Source organism: Agelaius phoeniceus, chromosome 16 (genome assembly GCF_051311805.1).
Source record: "Agelaius phoeniceus isolate bAgePho1 chromosome 16, bAgePho1.hap1, whole genome shotgun sequence".
NCBI classification, from domain to species: Eukaryota; Metazoa; Chordata; class Aves; order Passeriformes; family Icteridae; genus Agelaius; species Agelaius phoeniceus.
In genome coordinates, this window is record NC_135280.1 from 4,126,425 (window position 1) to 4,145,134 (window position 18,710).

Consider the following 18,710-nt stretch of genomic DNA (forward strand, 5'->3'; position numbering starts at 1 on the left):
AGTCTTCTTCCAAATTAAATAACTTGGGCATTTCCTTGGGGAAAGAAACTCCAACCCTACAAGTCCAATTAACAAAGCAATAGAATTTTCTTGAGCCACAGGTACTATTTCCTTAAACTCTTAAATCTCCCATGTTTTCTACACTTCAAGATTCTTACTTTGTAACTGCCCTGCAAGCATGCAATCCTGCAAGAAGAGCACTTAATGCAACTACTGTGAAGCAAGAAGGAAGCTGGACTTCGGTCCCTGATAACCAAAATTCTGTAACTCAGTTTTATCTTAAGAACTCAGTTAATGGTGTTTCCTCCCCAGCTGAGCAGTCTTGAGAAATTCATACCAAGGGGAATGCTGGGGGTGTCTGACTTAAAAAAATGTTCAGATCTAAAGGATTCTCACCTGACATCCCTGAAAGGTGACTGACTTCACCATGAGAATGCACTGAGAATGCACCAGACTGCACAAAATCACATCTGGAACGAGCAGAAAACTCCACCATCACTCCTGACTGAAGGCTGCAAAAATGCCAGTGCTTACAGAAGGTTGTTTTCTTTTGGCTGTTTTTGTTGTTGTGTTTTGGGGTTTTTTTCTAATGAAGGTCCTAACTGCCAACCTTTCCTCAGCACTCTTAGGACTTTCCAAGCAGTTTTCCAAAACTTGGCTGAGTGATCTCTTGAGGATACAGTTTGGGTATGTGTTTACTTCACTAACAAAGGACAGCTCAGTTCCGTTTTCAAATTTCAATGCAAGCAGCAAAGGCTCATCAAACCCATGAAACAGAAAAGGATTATGGATAGCAGGTGTCCAAAATACCATCTACTTTAGCAATCTGGAGTACTGGTAGCAGCAAAAGCAATTAGAGTCTGAACTCAAGAAAATTTGTTTTTTACAGCTCGGATAGTTAAATAGTGAACAGATTGACAATGGAATAGCTGGAATCTCCCTTACTGAAGTGCTTAGAAAACAGATTAAATAAATATCTGTCAGGAATTGTGTTGGTATGATTGATCCTGCCATAGCCCAGGAGAATATACTGTTGAACCTTTGAATCCCCTTCCAGCTCCCCTGCTTTCTTCTTCTCTTTGAGTCACTGAATTGTGGCATCTGCATCATCATGTTTTAGTTAATTTATCTTTTAAAACCACACTCAAAATTAAACATCTTTAATTCAGCCACGAAGCAGCAGATGATCACAAAAAGCTCACAGCCTTATGGCCATGGTGGGGAAGAGTGAGTCTGGAAGAGGGAGAGTCCAGCAAGGCGAGGGGCTCAGAGGCAGGGGTGAGGAGCTGGGAAGGTGCCAGGAAACTGCACCGAGGCAGGGAGCTGTGCCTGCCCCTCCTGTCACTGATGGAGAAGGACAACACCAGAGGATTGGCTGCCAGTGCTGAGAGAGTCTCTTTACTCAGGACACTGAAGCAGTGTCCAGCAGCAGCCAGGGCTGGCTTTTCCCAAAGGGAGAGCAAAGCAGGACCAAGTGTGATCTCAGGCCAGGAGCTTCCCTCAGCATTCAGGTGCAGCCCCAGAGCACCTGAGCACAGCAGGGAGAGGAGGAACAGGGAGTGGAAGCCACTGGCAATCCCAGGCAGGATAGGAGACAGTGCCACTGGGGCAGAGCAGAGACAGAAATGGCTCCAGGGACAGCCCCAGGCACAAGGCACATCCGAGGGCCCCACCCAAACTCTCACACAGGGCTGGGATCCCTCCAGCACGTAGGGACCAAACTCCCAGCCCTGAGATGAAAGAGAGCTGGGGCCCAGGGCTGGAGGGTGTGGATGGAGAGTCCTGGTGAAATCCAATTTCCCTGGAGGCTCAGGGAATTGGGACCTAATGTCCCCAAAGCCCTGACAGGCTCAAAGCCTTCGTGTACACTGAGAGAGGCAAAGATGGCAGGTGGGCCACAGCCACAGCTCCAGTCTGCCAGTCCAAACAGAATTACTCCAGACAGCTGCTCATTCTGACCACCTGAAGCTCTGACCTTACTAAATGCTGACCACTTTGTGTCAAGCCAAAACAAGACTAGAGATGTTAGTATAAAAAAAGATGCCATGACTAGAGAGCAAAAAACATGTGACTTCAGTGATGCTCCTGACAGGTTTTGTAGAAATATTAAACCACTGGCCCAAAAGTACAAGAAATTCTGCACACCGCCCAAAAATCTCAAAAAAAAAAAAATTCAGAGCAAACAAAGCCAAGCAAGACCAAGAGGAAATTATTCATTTACTAAGAATAATTTATAGAAATTTTTTATTATGAAAGACCTCAAATGACTGAGAGGGGTTTTTTAAATACAAATGATGATAGAATTGAGTAGGGTAAAGCATGCTTGACTTATCAATAATATCATTTCTCATGTAGCTGAAATTAAGCTTTTGCTGAAGTACCACACTGAGTCTGGCCTATGAAAAGAGTATTCATTCCATTAGTTTTAATAAAATTGTATGGAATCATTGCTCAATGATTTGAGGATGGGACTTAGCAAAATGAAAACCATAATCAAACCAGCCTTCCAAAACCAAAAATAATGAATTAATTATTGGAAATGTTCTTCAGCATCAGTTTCTAGCAAATAACCCTTTCACACCATGAGTCAGGTCAAACTGCCTGTAGCTCTCTTGCCCTGGCTTAGCAAGTACCTCTCATGTTGCTAAGATGGAGAAAAATGGTTTTTAGAAAAGGCAGAAGTGTGTATGTAACAACATTTAATTGCAGCTAAGCTGAACAGAAAACACTTTACAGTAAAAGCAACTATTTTTGACATATTCTACTGTTTAAGATCTAACAAGTGGGTCTGTGCTCTACCCAGCTCTTTGACATCTCCTTCAGGCAGTTCAAATCACAAACCCAGCTTCAGTGTCACTGGAGAAGAGCTGAGCACTTGAGATTCTCAGCAGCTGCTTCCAACAAGGAATGAAAAACCTTGGATAAGGTTGGCTGGAATATTTCAAATTGCACACGTGATTCAGAGGGCAGGGACAAGATCATGGAACCTCCCACTTGAACTCTGCACCATTTCTGCAGATTATTCCAAGGTACTCAAGACAGTTTTTCAATTCAGAATTTATATTTATCTCTGCACAGCCCTGTAGAAGGGGGAACCAACGACAGTTGTAACACATTAAGTTTCAAAAAGGGGAAAAAGAAAGACAAATCTCCTTCCAGGTAAACAGCAGTATGATGGCAAAAGGAACTTTTTTCCTGGAGCTTTATCAGTTCATTTAATTCAAGCTTTTCAGTCATTGGCTCTATACTAGTAAAAGCCTAGAGAATTTGAATTTATCATCTAATTTTCCTTCTTTTCCTAACACAATGCATGTGACTAACTCCCAGTTGATAGATTAAGGGGTCATTTTAGTCCATCTTTTAAATTTGTTTTGTGATTTTTTTTCTTTCCTGACATTGCTCCATCCCCCCTGAGAAAATAATCTTAATTATTTCTAAGCTAAATATCCTTTTAGATATATAAATCTACTTAAAATACAAACATATGTTATACTGAGCTTTGCTCTTTTATTCACAAGTATTTATCTGCATTTTTTCCATCAGACCAAGCCCCAAAGAAATGTTGTCTGAAAGGGAACAAACACACAATTAACAGAACCTCCAAGACCTCTTCAAACATCTGTCTGTTTATAACACAGATAAATACCCCAGATACTTCTCAAAGTCTTTTAAGTATGGTGCCATTGAACATACTAATTTTCCCTGCCAATTGTACATTTTTATGTAATAGAAAGTAGGTTGATGTCAAAGAACTGAAAATTACAAACCATATGTCACACCAGAAGCAGCTTATAAAGATTAGCATATTTATAAGACAAAAAATGCATTTTAAATAATGCAAATATGAAAACATCTTTTTATTTGTAAAAGCATTTTTTTCCCCAAATCAACCTAAAGTATGCTTTTTTACTTCACTTTTACAAGATCAAAGAAATTAGATTTCATCCTCTAAGAAAGATCTTAGAGTAATGTCTGATATTGTAGAAAATGCCAACAATCAATAATTTATCCTTTCAAACTGTAATTCTAGGCTCTAAACAATAATCCATTTTTTCAGAGATAAAACACAGAAGTCAGTCAATTTGGTAATGGTCATAATGGCCCAAAACATTCCAAGCTGAAAACCACACGGGGCAAGACTGACCTTAGAACTCAGGTTTTTAACTGAAATCCAGTATTTTTGGCACAAGCCTATTTTTTTACATTTGTGTCTCAATTCATTCAGACAAACTTTTTAGACCAACACTTTTTAAACTTTTATAAAGCCCATTCAAAAAGTGTGAAAAGCTATGCTCGTTGAAGATGAACAATTAAAACCATGTGTTTTCAGCATATGACCAATATGCAAATTAAAATGTTATTAAAACCAAAACTAGTGGACAATTAGCAAGATATGCTTATCATTATGATGGTCATTAACTCTCAGAGCAGCAATAAAGCCAGAATAATATTTGTCTGCCTCCCAGAGATGTGGTACCCTGCAAAGCTGAGGGACCAACAGGAACTTCAATGTATTCCTCACTAATTTTGTTGTATCCCTTGTGTTGCTAATACATCATTTAGCAAACTGAACTATCAAAATAATCACAGAATCTGTGTGGTTGGGAAAGGCCTCCAAGATCATCGAGCCCAGCTGTTGACTGATCACCACCTTGACCACCAGTCCGTGGCACCAAGTGCCTTCATTATTTCTGAAACACCCCCAGGGACAGTGACTCCAGCAGCCCCTTCCAATGTTTCACCACCCTTCCAGTGAGGAAATTCCTCCTAGAACAGCAGGCCAGAGAAAACTGTGTGCTAGTTAAATACATATTCTACCTAGCAGGAAAATTATTTGTTATACACGAGTCCTCCTAAAAAATTCTCAGAAAAAGTTTTTTTTCAAAATGTGAAAACTGAATAAAAATAAGCTTCAATAATTAAAATAAATAATTAGATACACGGAAAAAAAAGAATTGTAAAACTCCCTTAGATGATGAGGCCAGTTTTCCCCATTACTGTGGCATTCATTTTACAAATCTAAGGCCCCAAGTATCAGATTTTTTATATTATTAGCACTGCTCTATGAACTAATCAATATATAAAGTCTCTAGCAAACTCTGATCAAACCATATTCAAAGGTTTGATTCTTCTGTCTTTATAATTCTCTTCACTTCAACTGAGAGCACTCACACAACTTTATGATGCACCACTAATAATCTGTAATAGAAATAAATGGGTACTTTCCAGGAAGTCAGCAGCACAGCTACAAGAGTATTTTTGTTGCACAGTTCTTTTAACGTACTATTCATAGCTGAGAAAGTACTTTAATTTCCCTAATTAGCTGTTCAGTAATACAGAAATATGCTAATTAAAATCTATTTTTCTTCTCTTAAATTATGTCATGCTGTCAAATAGATACAAAAAATGAATGAACGAATGATATTTGCAATATCAATGCAATATTGACATTGTGCAAGTGCTCCACCAGCACTTGCTCCAGTCATTCTGCCTTGAATGAGTTTGCATTGTTCAATTGTTCAGAACTTAATAAACAATTCTGTAGATGATGTATGGAGAGGATATGATATGAATAAGATCCAAGATGGTGAAATAGTGATCAAGACACTGTAGAAGGCAAATGATGAAGAATTCCTCTGCCATTCTGACCACAGAACTCAAACTCTTCCACCTGCAGCATTATAAACTGGAAGTGTTAAAAAGAGAGGATCCAGGAGATGGTCTGTGCTAAGTAGGTACCATTTTAAAATAGTTTTGGGATGTGTTTTTTTAAAGTGTAACAACACTAATCCTTGCTTGATGTGCAGGAACTTGTGGCTTCCCTGCAATCTCAAAGATTCCATGTTGATGTAGATAAACAGGTCAGACTTCCTGGCTCCAGAGGAGCTCCAGGGTGAGAGAGACAATTGCAAAGGCCTCAGGATGAGAGCAGAGCTCTGCCTCCACACCCCCCAGAGACCTGCTCAGAGAAAACCCTCAGCAAGAGCCCACAGCTTTAGCCAATTCTCCTTTTGAACTTTTTTTCCTGTACCTCACAGTTGTGAGATATGTGCTCTATTCTCTGCCCAGGTGGATGACATCAGGAATTTATAGGTAAGAACTCAAGAAAGATCATTCATCTTCCAGCATGGAAAAAGCCATTTATGCAGTATCTCTGTTTTCTCCCACACAGGACATCCATTCTGCTAACCAAAGTCTCTGCACTAGCTACAAAGGAAATAAATTAACAACCAACACCAAAAAACTCAGTCAAAGGAGGGCAAAGGAAAGCTCTGGGAATATGGAATGCTTGGGTTTACAAGAAGAAGCTTCTACAGGAGAAAACACGTACATAATGAAATATCATTAATTCTATCTGTGATTTTTGAAAGCGTGACAACTAGAGGAAATCCTTTTCATTTATTTACTTGTATTTTTCTGGACTGTGAAACACCTAAAAGCTGGACAACTCTAAATATTTGTGTTACTGAGAAAACATATCTTTCTTTTGGATCTAGGTAAAGGAAAGGTCAGAATTCAGAATAAATACTGCCTTCTTGAGATTAGGGGATCTACAAATCTGGAATAGCTGAGTACAGGCAAATGCAACCCACAGCTCAGTATTGCTGTTTCTGTCTGGAACATCTTCATAAACAAGTAGTAAGATTTAAGACTTGGAAAAATATCTAATTTTATTAAATAGCTCACACATATTCCATAGAAGATTGATGGTTATGGCTTTTACTAATTTGAGGAGCTATCACTGCTCTGTGCAACTTGATAAGCAGCATTAGTCAAAATGTACTACATTTTTTTTCTTACTATACATATTTCCTTCATATACATATGAAGATATTAACTCATGTCTTATCTTCTCCTGGTTCAAACAAAATTTCTGTTTAAAAAACTTACTGTGGTTTTGATCATGTCAACAATCTGATTCAGTTTATTTTCTTAAACCTGTTGTACAGACCCAAATTAGGACATAAAAGAAACCAACACAAAAAAGGAACAAAAAAGCAACCATAAAAGTAAAACTGAAACCAAAACATGGGACTCCCTAGCTTCATTAAGAACTGCTATGAAACCTGTGTATCTCAAAATTCAGGTATTTAATCATAAAATCCTTACATTTCAACAGACTTTTTACCTGAAAAACATATTACTTCCATTACCAATCTGAGTGAGGGGACAGACCAATATCTCAGTTCCTAAAATCTGGTGAAATACATCCTTTTCACACAGAATCCCCCACATTTGTTTAAGTGACGAAAAAAAGAAAATTAGATAAGAGTGACAATATGAAGAGGAGAGCAGTTTACACATTGACACTGAAGAACTTCGTTGGAATGAATCTGTGTAACTTCAGTAACATTTATTATAAACCCCACTGTATACATTAATTCTTCTACCAAACAAGTTTTAAAACCATCCCAACACAACTGAAGCTTTTAAATGTCTAAAGGAAAATTAAGAATCTTATAACTGCAATACAAATATTTAAAGCTTATAACTCTTCAAAACTGTTTGAAGTATAAAGCACTATGCCAAAGAATGTTCCTAACATGTAATCTCTACAGAATGTAGGCTAAAATTAAAATCTCTTGCTTTCATACATCACATTGTTCCATTAGTATAATTACATTTGTTATCATGTTCAGCTAACTCATACAAATGTTACCCTTCCTCTTTATATTAGTTGAGATGGCTCTTCCTACTGAAAGCGTTCACTGCAATTAACTGAACTTCTGCAAGTTATAAAATACAAATGTGCACTATATAGGGAAAAATACAATGCCTTTCTGTGCTACATGAATATGCAATAATATACTTCATGTGATTTCCCACAAATTTAGAAACAGACTTAGTAAGTGACCAGTATGAGAGAGGATGTTAAATGGATGAGAGACCATCCTTTAACAAGGACTCAGAGAGAAAAGGCTTCAAAGAGCTTGAAACCTGTTGCCTTTAGCTGTTTCTTCAAAGATGGTACGTCTGAGAGCTCTGAACTCTTTGTTTCTGACAGAACTGCTTCACACACAGTGATATGAAAAAGCACCACTATAATTGAAAAACCACAAGTGTTCTGCCTCTAATACGATTACATTTCACAATGCAGATTTATGAGATTCGAGATCTCCATTTAAGATCATGCCACTTCATACAGTTTCTCTGTCAATATACAAGGTACAAAATGAAAATGCATTTACAGATGCAGTCATTTGCTGGTTTGAGCTGGGGATGAGTCAATTTTCTTCACAGTGGCTGGCAGGGGGCTGTGTTTTGGATTTGTGCTGAAAAAGAAATTGTTGATAGCACAGAGCTGATTTTGTTATTGCTGAGCAGCCATTGCACAGAGTGAAGGCCTTTTGTGCTCTCACCACCCTGCCAGCGAGGAGGCTGGAGGTGCACACGGAATTGGGATGGACACAGCCTGGACTGCTGACCCAAGGCACATTCCAGAACATCTGGTGTCATGCTTGGCATGGGAAGCTGGAGGAAGAAGGAGGAATGGGGGATGTTTGGAATGATGGGTTTGCCTTCCCAAGCCATCATTAATCACCATTAATGAGCTCTGCTGTCCTAGGGATGGCTGAGCACCTGCCTGCTGAGAGGACAAGGTGAAAGGAAACCTTGGGTTGCCTTCTGTTTGCACACACAGCTTTTGCTTTACCTTGTAAAATGTCTCTATCTCAACCCTCAAGTTTTCTCGCTTTTCCAATCCTCTTCCTCATCCCACTGCTGGTGGGGGAAGCGTGTGGCTTTGTGGTACTCAGTTGCCAGCTGGGCTTAAACCATAACAAGTCTTAAACACAAATCATGCCTAGAAATCTGAAACTCAGCAATATATGCATCTAAATCACAAAAATACTCTGTCTACAAAAATGAGAACAGTAAAGGAACTTCTGACCAGCATCAGAGATGGGACTTCAGAAGCCTTGAACACACTGAAGACTTAAAAAAAACCCCAATATATCAATCACTGCAGACAGCTATTCATCTGTACAGTACATTCTACTGCCAACTTACTACATGAGTTCTGAGTAGCTGTGTCTGGTGTTCTATTTGCCTTGATGCAGCATCTAAACAAGCAGGCAAACACACATTTTTTTCAGCATGTAGCCACTTCTCCAGAATTTTGAGACAGCTGAGACTGCTGGATGTCTGGAAGAGAGCTGCAAAAATGCATAAAGGCAACATTTGCCTTTCACTCAGAATAGAAGATTTGACTGAATTATGAGAATGCTGTATCTGGCAACTCTAGCAATGGTTTGGGGAGCTTTCCAGTCAAGGCAGTCACGTGCTTAGAACTGCACTGTAACTTTTATCTTGTCTTGTACTTATTTGCTGTCTTTTCTGAGCTTCTCATATATATATATATATATCCCCCTTGTCTTTGTCACATGTTTAAAGTAACAGAAGTCCTCTGGTAATGGCACAGATCTGGATGTTAATGAAATGAGTGACAACTGGGGGCACTGCACATGCCCAAGACCAAGACTCACTAATTGGTTACAGAAAATATGCAATATGCCATAATTTACCAAAGCACCAATGCCTAATCACTTCCCAGTGCAATGAATGTCAAGCAAACATGAGTAATTAAGCCATTAGTTTTAATAAAGTGACAGCTAGCACTTACTCCACTCTAGCCACCATTTGGACAGAAGTTGGTTTAGCTGTGTTTGTAATGTCCTGCAGCTCTAAAGAAAGGCTCTTAGAACATGAAGAATTCTTTCAAGATTTGTTGTGACATGTATGAACATTTGTTCACATGTTAAGTGTCAAAATCCAAAATTACTCAGCATCTCCTTTTTTAGATACTACATGAAAACTTGGACTTCTCTTGTCAATTATATGGATGAGAACTGTCCATATCTGCCATGGGACCACTTGCAGAGCCATCTTGTCTTTTCTAAATGGCTGCTCCTGTATTTTTTTATATATACTGAATTTGAACCATTTGAAAAATATAAACAAATTAAGTTTTAGATTTGACCTGGACTTCCTTAACAGAATCAGTAAGATTTTCACTTTTTGAGTTTAAAGAGGCACAACAGTTAACACTGTGGGTTTTTACTGACACCAGTACACCATAAATATGTCTTGTTCAGGTTTTGGGTAGGAGAAGACAGAGCTACATCCAGTACATGAAAGCTGAAAATTATACTCGCAAGAAACCTGAATGGCATTGACAAGGCATAATTTTAATTATGATGCATTTACATAGTGAATGTAATGTTGAATTACCAGCACTTAAAATTCTGAGTTTGACATGAGTGCCATTGACTCAGAATTCTCAACTGAAGATTCAGAAAAATATGCTTAAATATTTGACCCATTAAATGCTAATAATAAGCCATATATAATTAAGTAAATCTGAGTAAGATTGTTATCAACACTTGTATAGAGAAACTTGAAATGAAGATGTTAGGTACTACATAAACAGCTTGAAAAAAAGTTTTCAAAATACAAGTCTTGCTTTGTTATTCATTGCTGCTTCAAAGTTGTGTATGAAAGGGAGGTTTATCTTGAGACTCACTTGAATTTTTTCTGTTGATGATTTCATTAAACAATAGCATCACTGCCTATCTTGTAATTGAATTAAGCTAGAGTCAATTGACCGATTCTCCCATTTCCCTGAAACAGAACACCTAAAAGTGAAATTTTAGCCTTGTTCTATGGATAATGAGCACTAGCATGATTAGGCTCTGTGACCAGGAAACACCTTCTCTCAGCTGACTAATTTTATGAAGTTACTATATAAAATATGTATTCTTTTCAAGAGGAGGAAAAAACCCCAGAACAAAACACTGACCTCTCATTAGCTCTTAAAAGGTAAGAGCCTTGCACAGCAGTTCCAAGAGAGAAGACAAAACATAACCTTAAAATTGAAGTTTAAGATGAAAAGAAAGTATTCTTTCTAGTTAAAATACAGCATTTTAGAAGATTATGGTGGCACATGCATATGCAAGAAACTAATATCTTTCTTCATTTAAGGTACATCTGATGTTGTTCACAAGTAAACAGTTATGTTTATAAAAACAAAACAAATTCTAGAGAGAAACAGGAAATTAGTTGATAGAATTTATCTCTAAAACCTGGTGTTTGCAGTGGCATTAAAATGGTTTTTAATTTCAGCTACTTCATCTTCAAAAACGAATCTAAAGTCTTCATGGCAACAAAAATAGCAAAAGGTGAAACACAGGAGCTACTGTTCTTGATCTCTCGCCTCTTAGACTTATCTAACATTTTAAAAAAATGCTGGGATAATCTACCATTAAACAATCTTCCTGCTCATCTGCTCTCCAGATGACAAGGCCTCCAGCACAATAAAAGCCCTGCTTAACGCAATGCACGTGTCCTAGAAAAGGCACCCTGTGCCCAGGGAGGGGATCACGGTGGGATCTGCTCCACATTGCAAGTGCAGAATCAGAGGGTTTAAGCCTCCTCCTCAGCCTGTCCCTGGCAGGAGGCATTACTTGTAGACAACAGCATGGAGGAGCACTAATCTGGAGCAGAAGCACTTTGTGTCAGCCTGAGACAAAGGGATAAAGACAACAGAGGGAAGGAAGGGTGAGGCACACAGATGGATGTGCACACAAACAACAGCACTGCCTTCACCATGGCACAGCAGTATTGCCAGAGCACTATCAGCAAAGCTGCTGTAAAAGTTTTTTTATGCATCACAACATAAAACAGAAGTGCCAATGACTTTCTCCTCAACAACAGGGACAGCGGGGAACAAAACACAAAGGTGCTGGTTTGCAAATGTTACATTCACATGATAGGTAGGATCTGAGTTTATTCAATCTCTTCACCCTGAAGGAAATAAAACAGTCAGAAACAAGAAAAGTTTATTGTACCTCTACATGCACAGATTCAAGAGGACTTAAAATTAAACTTATCAGTACACACATTTAGAAATACCGATGCAGAATTCCCTTCACCTCCACCCACACACTTCAATACTCCAGCAAAGTGTTCCATGTTATGATAAATGTATTATCCTTGAACTGCAGGTATGGCACTGCACCATATATTTCTTTTCCAATAATCATATACCATTTAGTTAGTTCGAAGTATTTAGTCATAAATGGCCTTTGCACTTCTTGACAGATAAGAAATAAAAAACAGGGACATTCATTCCCCAATGCACCAGCCAGACTGCAATGACAGTGCTGGAACTGAGTCTGTGCTTAACACAAATGTTAGGTGAGCAAACAGCACTAGTTTAACAAAATAATTTTTTCTAAGTGCCTAAACATTTTAAATATTTGCACTATAGTTCCATTATTTCCTTAGCACCTTCTCTTAAAATGTAGCATTGCTACTGAGTTGATTTCCTATGAACTCAATGCCAAAACCACATATCAAAGCCACAACATTCTCAGCTAATAAATACACAAAATTTGACAAATATGAACCTGAGGATGTAAGCAATGTCACCAGATCTTCTGGTTCTTTGTGTAATAATGAGTTACAAACTTCAGTTGCAGCCTGGAATCAATGTGGGACTCTTCTGGCAATACACACTGAAGCTATGTTATCATCATTCTCTACTTTCTGGTCCAAGAGAGCAATACCCACCAAATTATTTTTTAGGTAACATGTTAGACCAAGGAGTTTATTAGGAAAAATATATGGCTTAGGGCTTAAAAGACCATAAAGTGGTTTAAAGAGACCTAGGGGACATTGATTTATCTACCAGAATCAACTTTCTCTTCAGGCTGCCGCAATAGAGCATGGAAATGAGAAAAACAGGATTAAAGAATCACATTATCTGCATAAAAAGCTCTAATGCTTTATTGTTTATAAAAATGACACTTCAAAAGTTATCTGAATGGTGTGACGTAAGATTGTACAATCCAGTTCCACATCCTGCATTAAGTGCTGTTAAAGACTTCCTTTAATCAGAATTGTTGGAGTTCACACCTCACCTTTTTAACCCTCTGAATCTGTGCATTAGATAGAAACATTAAAAAGTAATACTGCTGGAATTTGCAATTTAAGTTGCAAAGTTTCTTTTTATTTAAGAAAAAAGTATTATTTCTATCATCAGCCTACAGAATTGAGATATCAGGGGATTAAGGGGAATTTTCACATTACTCTAATTTAGCATCTACCTTATAAACTCAGGTCGGGAAGACTCCACCCAACAGAAACTCACTGAAAGGGACTTTCAGAGAACAAAAACTAAAGTTAAGTCTTCTAAACCACCTGACTTCACTATTTTCTCCCCAGAAGCAGCAGCCTCTACATATTTGTAAGAAGTCAGGCCATGTACATTGCCTTGTGTTTTGTCAGAGTTGGAAAATTCCCCGCCATTGAAGCTGATCTTAGGAACGCTGCCAGGGTCATGCCCTGGCCAGGCTGTCCTGCCACCTTGTTTGCATTGTACCTGATGCCTGTGTGACCCAAGTCTGTGCTAGTCCAGGGAGCTGAACAGCTGAACATTAAAAACACTCCTCCTAAAAAGCCTAGATCTAAATTTCTAATCTTAGTGAGGATGCCATTTGTATTGCACCTCAGAGGCATTTCACTGCTAAAACACAATTAGCAACAGGCCAGTGTCTATTCCAGGAATAAATTTGTTATTTTCTGTAGCAAAGCCAGAACAAAAAAAATCTGTCTTTGTAAACCAAAAATACAAATGCTCAAGATATGATATACAAGTATCACATACATCTAGAAGTCAAGAATCTGTGCCATGAGCACATCCTACAAACCCAGTCATGAATGTTTAAAAGCAATGAAGTTGGGATCACTTTAAAATAAAAGACTCCTCCCTTCTCAGCCATGTCACCCTTTGAACCTTCTGGGGCTGTGACATTCCAAAGGCCTTGTCTGTTAAAGGAATTGCAAGGTCTTACTTTACTCCAGGGGCAGATGTAACTTCAGAAACCCCAAGTTCTTTGGGAACAGGCCTTTCCATGAAGTTACATTTTTGTTCTGCTTGAGCTCTGTGCATGGTGAAGGGTCATGTTTGAGACACGTGCAGCAAAGAGTCTTTATTCACTAGAAAATGCTCACTGGATAGTCAGAAATAGAACCCAAATCTCACCAATTACTTGTTCTCCAGCTGTAATAACTGTAAGTAGTCTAATCCAATGCCATGCTATAGCTGCTAACAGTTCTTCCTCTGGTTCACACAAAAGTCTTCTTGTGCTCAATTTAAAAGATTTCAAGCAAATGAAAGATGGAGCCAAGCACTGACAAGAAGAAAAAATACTGAAAAACTGAGTAGTGGGCAGTACTTAGTCTCAGTTCTGACTGTGTAGACAGGAAAAATAATAGGTAACAATTTAAACCTACTTATAATGTCCATGCATTAAGAATTTGTATTAAAGATGTTCTAGCATTTTATAATCTCTACACAAATCTTATGAAAATTGTTCTATTTCATATGTTTTAACTTCAAGAAAACATCAAGAAAATATCAACATATCATCAATTTGTTTTTTAAAAGCTATTTAAATACCTGCTATGTATGTACATATGCAGAGGGAGGAGGAAAGGCCTGTTTCTGTAATGAACTCAGCATGAACAAGATTTTGCTCCATGATGAATTTAATTGCCTCTAGTCAGCCCACAGATTCATCACAGCACAAAGGTCCAGCTGGACCAAATAACCAGGCCATCCACAATGTGATGTTCAGGTAAAATTGTACAGAAAGTTGAGAAATGCATGGAAATCTTTGAAGTCAAGAATCTGTTCCAGACCTATACATGTATGGTGATAAGAACAAGACAATAAAAAAAATCCCTCTCAGAGCTACAAAAGCCAAGTCCCTTCACTTAACAGCCTTAACGCCCTTCCTGAACTCAAAAGATTTGAGATTGTTTTTTAGTATTTCTATGGTTTAAACGATCTTTAAAATCTCAGACAGCATTTGTCTTTGTTATTCAAAATACATGACTGTGCACAGAGATGGCAGAACCTTCCAGAACACCTTTTCAAGGACACAGATTTGCCTTGTGTTCTTCTTCAGTGAGGTGAAAGCCGCAGAGCTACCACAGCCTCTCTCCCCACCCCGGCCATTCCTGCTCTGAGCATCTCCTGGCAGTGCACGAACACAATGGTAATAAACACCCATTACTTATGGTCTCCCTTCAGCTCTAACAGGACCATTACACTGCACTCTCAAGGAATCATCTGAAACTCTGCACTTGGAATGTTAATATTATGTGCTCACAGCTCTTTGAACTTGCTGTAAGAAGTCTTAAGAATAGGTACTTTTCCAGCAAAACATAAACATACAAAGCAAACCAAGAGTTACCACAGTAGAGAGAGTGAGAAGTCGCATGATCTGGCCACAGAAAATGCCAACTCTCTCCACCCCACTTCTATTTAGACTGGATCTACTCCTCCAAATCAATTGCTTAATTATTATAATTATATACACAAAAAAGTCAGCTGCTTAAAACTAGCACATACTTAAAATGCTCTTCTAAAGAAAAGAAACACAAAAGGCAAACCCAATAAAAAATCTTTAGTTTCCAATAAAGAGTAACAGAATCTTTTGGAATTAGAAATGGTTCCTTCTACATATAATTCATAATCTTTTTCACTCTCCAGTAGGTATTGCCCTAACATTTTACCATCTCTCCATCCTCCTAACAACCAAATACTCTATATGCAAATTGTTTATCATCTCTGCACCTAATGCAATTTGAAATTTGCTTGAAAAGGCTTCTTACACTCAGCATATTTATAATAAACCAGATCAAATATTTGAATTAAGGAAGTTGGGCCCCAGAAACATTTTCATCTATCTACTGGGTCATGGCTTCTTTCAAAGCATAATGCATATCAATATCACCTTAAATTGTACATTCAGGTATTTGTAGAATTCTGAACACAGATTTGATTAAGTAGCATAAAAAGATTACGGTTCCATTGCCATAAAACTAAGAAAAATCAGACAAGGTTCTCTTTCTTAATATTTAAAAATACCAGGCTTCTGCTGGAGAAGCTTAAAGCTTTGCTCTGCTTTTATCTATTTTAAAATCTTTCTGAACAACAGCTATCAATCCAAAGAAATACATTTTCAAAGTATTCTTTCATTGCTCAACAAAAGATAGACATTGGGAAGGCACTTAAATCCATTCAGATGCATGTAGAGTAGCCTCTAGCAACTTCCAACCTATTTTAAATAAGCAGAATTTTTCTATTTCCATACAAATATTCCAGTAGTTTAGTAAACATTTTGTACCTCAGTAGGCATCCGTGTTTGTTAATCTCATACATAAGGAATAAATTCCAAAGCTGCAGGAGCTCTGTGTATTCCCAGGACTCTGCCCAGGCATGCAGACCCCTGAGCCAGACTCTGCAGGAGGATGTTCCTCCAAGTGCAGCAGGCAGCCACTGGGGCCAAATGATTCACTCCTAGCACCACCTCACAAAGTCTAATTTGATAATTATAGTGATTATCAATTAGCATCTCATCACTATTTGATGACACACGATGACTTGAGGCTAACTAGCATCTCGTACATCATTTAATAAAAATGCCATGAAAAGAGGGCTGGTGGCAGAGGCCAGCAGGCAGAGAGAGCTGAGTAAACAAAGGAATGTGCAACAGTTTGGGGACTCTTACAGGTTAATTTTTCTGAGCTGGGCCAGTGCAGACACACCCCCAGTGTGAGGGGGTCCTGTGCAGAGCCCTGGAGTGGGAGCTTCATTCCTAGCCTGGGACAGGCCACAGCCTTTGTCTTCTGTACCCTGAAAGTCACTCCCACCATGCACAACAACACTAAGGTGTTGAAGAGAATCCTTTATTACTCAGGACAACAACCCAATGGACATTTTAGACTCATCAAACTCACTTTAAAAAGGAAAAAGAAAGCAGATAGATTTTATATTGAAATATATAACACAAGTATCAGAAGACAGAACAGCTGAAGGCCTAAGCACAAAATGAATTTACAAGTGGTTTTGTCTACAGTTCACCATGAGATCAGCTTTCACATGGATGATCATTCAAGTGTAGAGAATACTCAACCAACCTGTTGCAGCTGAAACTCATTTCTTCTGTTCACCTTGAAGTATAAGATACTTGATCTCAACAACTTTACCTGATCTGTTTCCTAGGAATGGAGAACCTGCATTTCAGTATGCCTGAAATACTTATGTCTTTAATGCTGGAATAGTTATTATGGAAACATTAGCTGGTTATAGCATTGTATTATGGTTCATGCAGAAGAGCCATGGCCCATATATTTAGAATGTTCATTTTTTTATCTTATAAAAAGATTGAAGTCATGTAATTCTCTCATGCATATGACCGCATCATTCCATTAGAAACTTCTGTGGCTGTAGCAGAATTTCCATTTTCATGAAGGACTTTTATATTGTCATCTTCTCTCTAAAGTAAATTTTTGCATAAAAGTGATGAATGTCTTTGGATCCATTAGAATTCAGAGTGCAAAAAGAACCGTAAGTTATAAATTAATGCAAATTTTGTGAAATTCCAATAGAAGTCCTCTACATCGAGACCTCCACACTGGTTTATGTGTCAAAGAATTCTTAAGAGGACTAACTGTAATCTTCAGCATTATGTAAAAATTACAATGTATTTTGTTTCTGTATTACATAATTGTTTTATCTTTCATTGTTTCGTGTCTTCTACACTTCATAGCTTTATCTGCCCCAATATTTTCCATAAATAATATATCTTATTCTCTTCCCTTCCCCTCCTTGCCTTAAATACTCTTAGTTACTTAAAGCTAACTTGGTGTAAGGACTTTTTTGGAGGATAGTTTGTATACACTACAGAACTCCCTGAGATATACAGTACCTGAAACTGACACTACTGCAAATGCTGAGTAATCTGAAATAAGCGATTGAAAGATTATGCTCTACTGTGTGCTAAACAAAAGTTTCAATTCACTTTTAATCCAGTAAGGTGGCTAGTTTACTACTAACCATAGAAAAAACTAGCACCTAAAGTGATTCCTGAATCCCTGGCACCTAAAACTACCTTTTATGATTTTGTTTTTTAAGGTAAGCAGCAAGAATCATCAGCATTTATCTGCCAACATGAAGCATCATATTGGCACCTATCAACAACAACTACCAAAAGAAAAAAAGCAAAAAGTGACGTGAATTTTAATTTGCAGAGATAATTATGTCAGGTATGGCTTGTTTCAGGATAACAATACCCTGTTAGGGCTTGCAGGCCTCAGCAGAAGTAATTTGGGAATAGCAGTGACAGCATAAACAAAGCACTGAGAAAGGTTTATGAGGGTGGAGTCCCTATAAAACACTGGATTAAATCTCTTCTGTATCCTGCGGCTCCAAACTTTCCGAGGATGCAGCAGTAAACCCAGAGCAGACAAACTACAGCAGACTTGGCTTCCAACTCCTCTTCCTCAACACATGAGCCCCATCCACTTATTACAAGTGAATGCACCGTTGTTCCCCATGAAATACTTGAAAACAAAGAGCTAAACCACAAAGACTATTCCCCTTCCTGGAGCATTAACTTCCGCTTTAATAACTAACTCCTGGTCCCACACGATACAGTTCTGCATTGTCCAGCACACCCCACTTCAGCCAGACAATGCACACAGCAATAAAACTCAACCCAGCAAAGAAAGTGAAAGCTGCGTTTGTTCAGCGTGTTATTTGGCGCAGCCAACTGTAATGCTTCTGCCTGCCATTTATTGTTTACTCTGTCAAAGGATTATTAAGAATTAGGCTACATTTGGCAATTTTTTGAGAAGGG

At 38.3% G+C, this 18,710-nt stretch overlaps 1 protein-coding gene across 3 annotated transcripts in view; it reads right to left on the reverse strand.

The window, feature by feature from the left end:
• SDK1 (sidekick cell adhesion molecule 1) overlaps positions 1–18,710 on the reverse strand; it is a 389,575-nt gene that overhangs the window by 368,167 nt on the left and 2,698 nt on the right. The gene's annotated exons all lie outside the window — the stretch shown is intronic.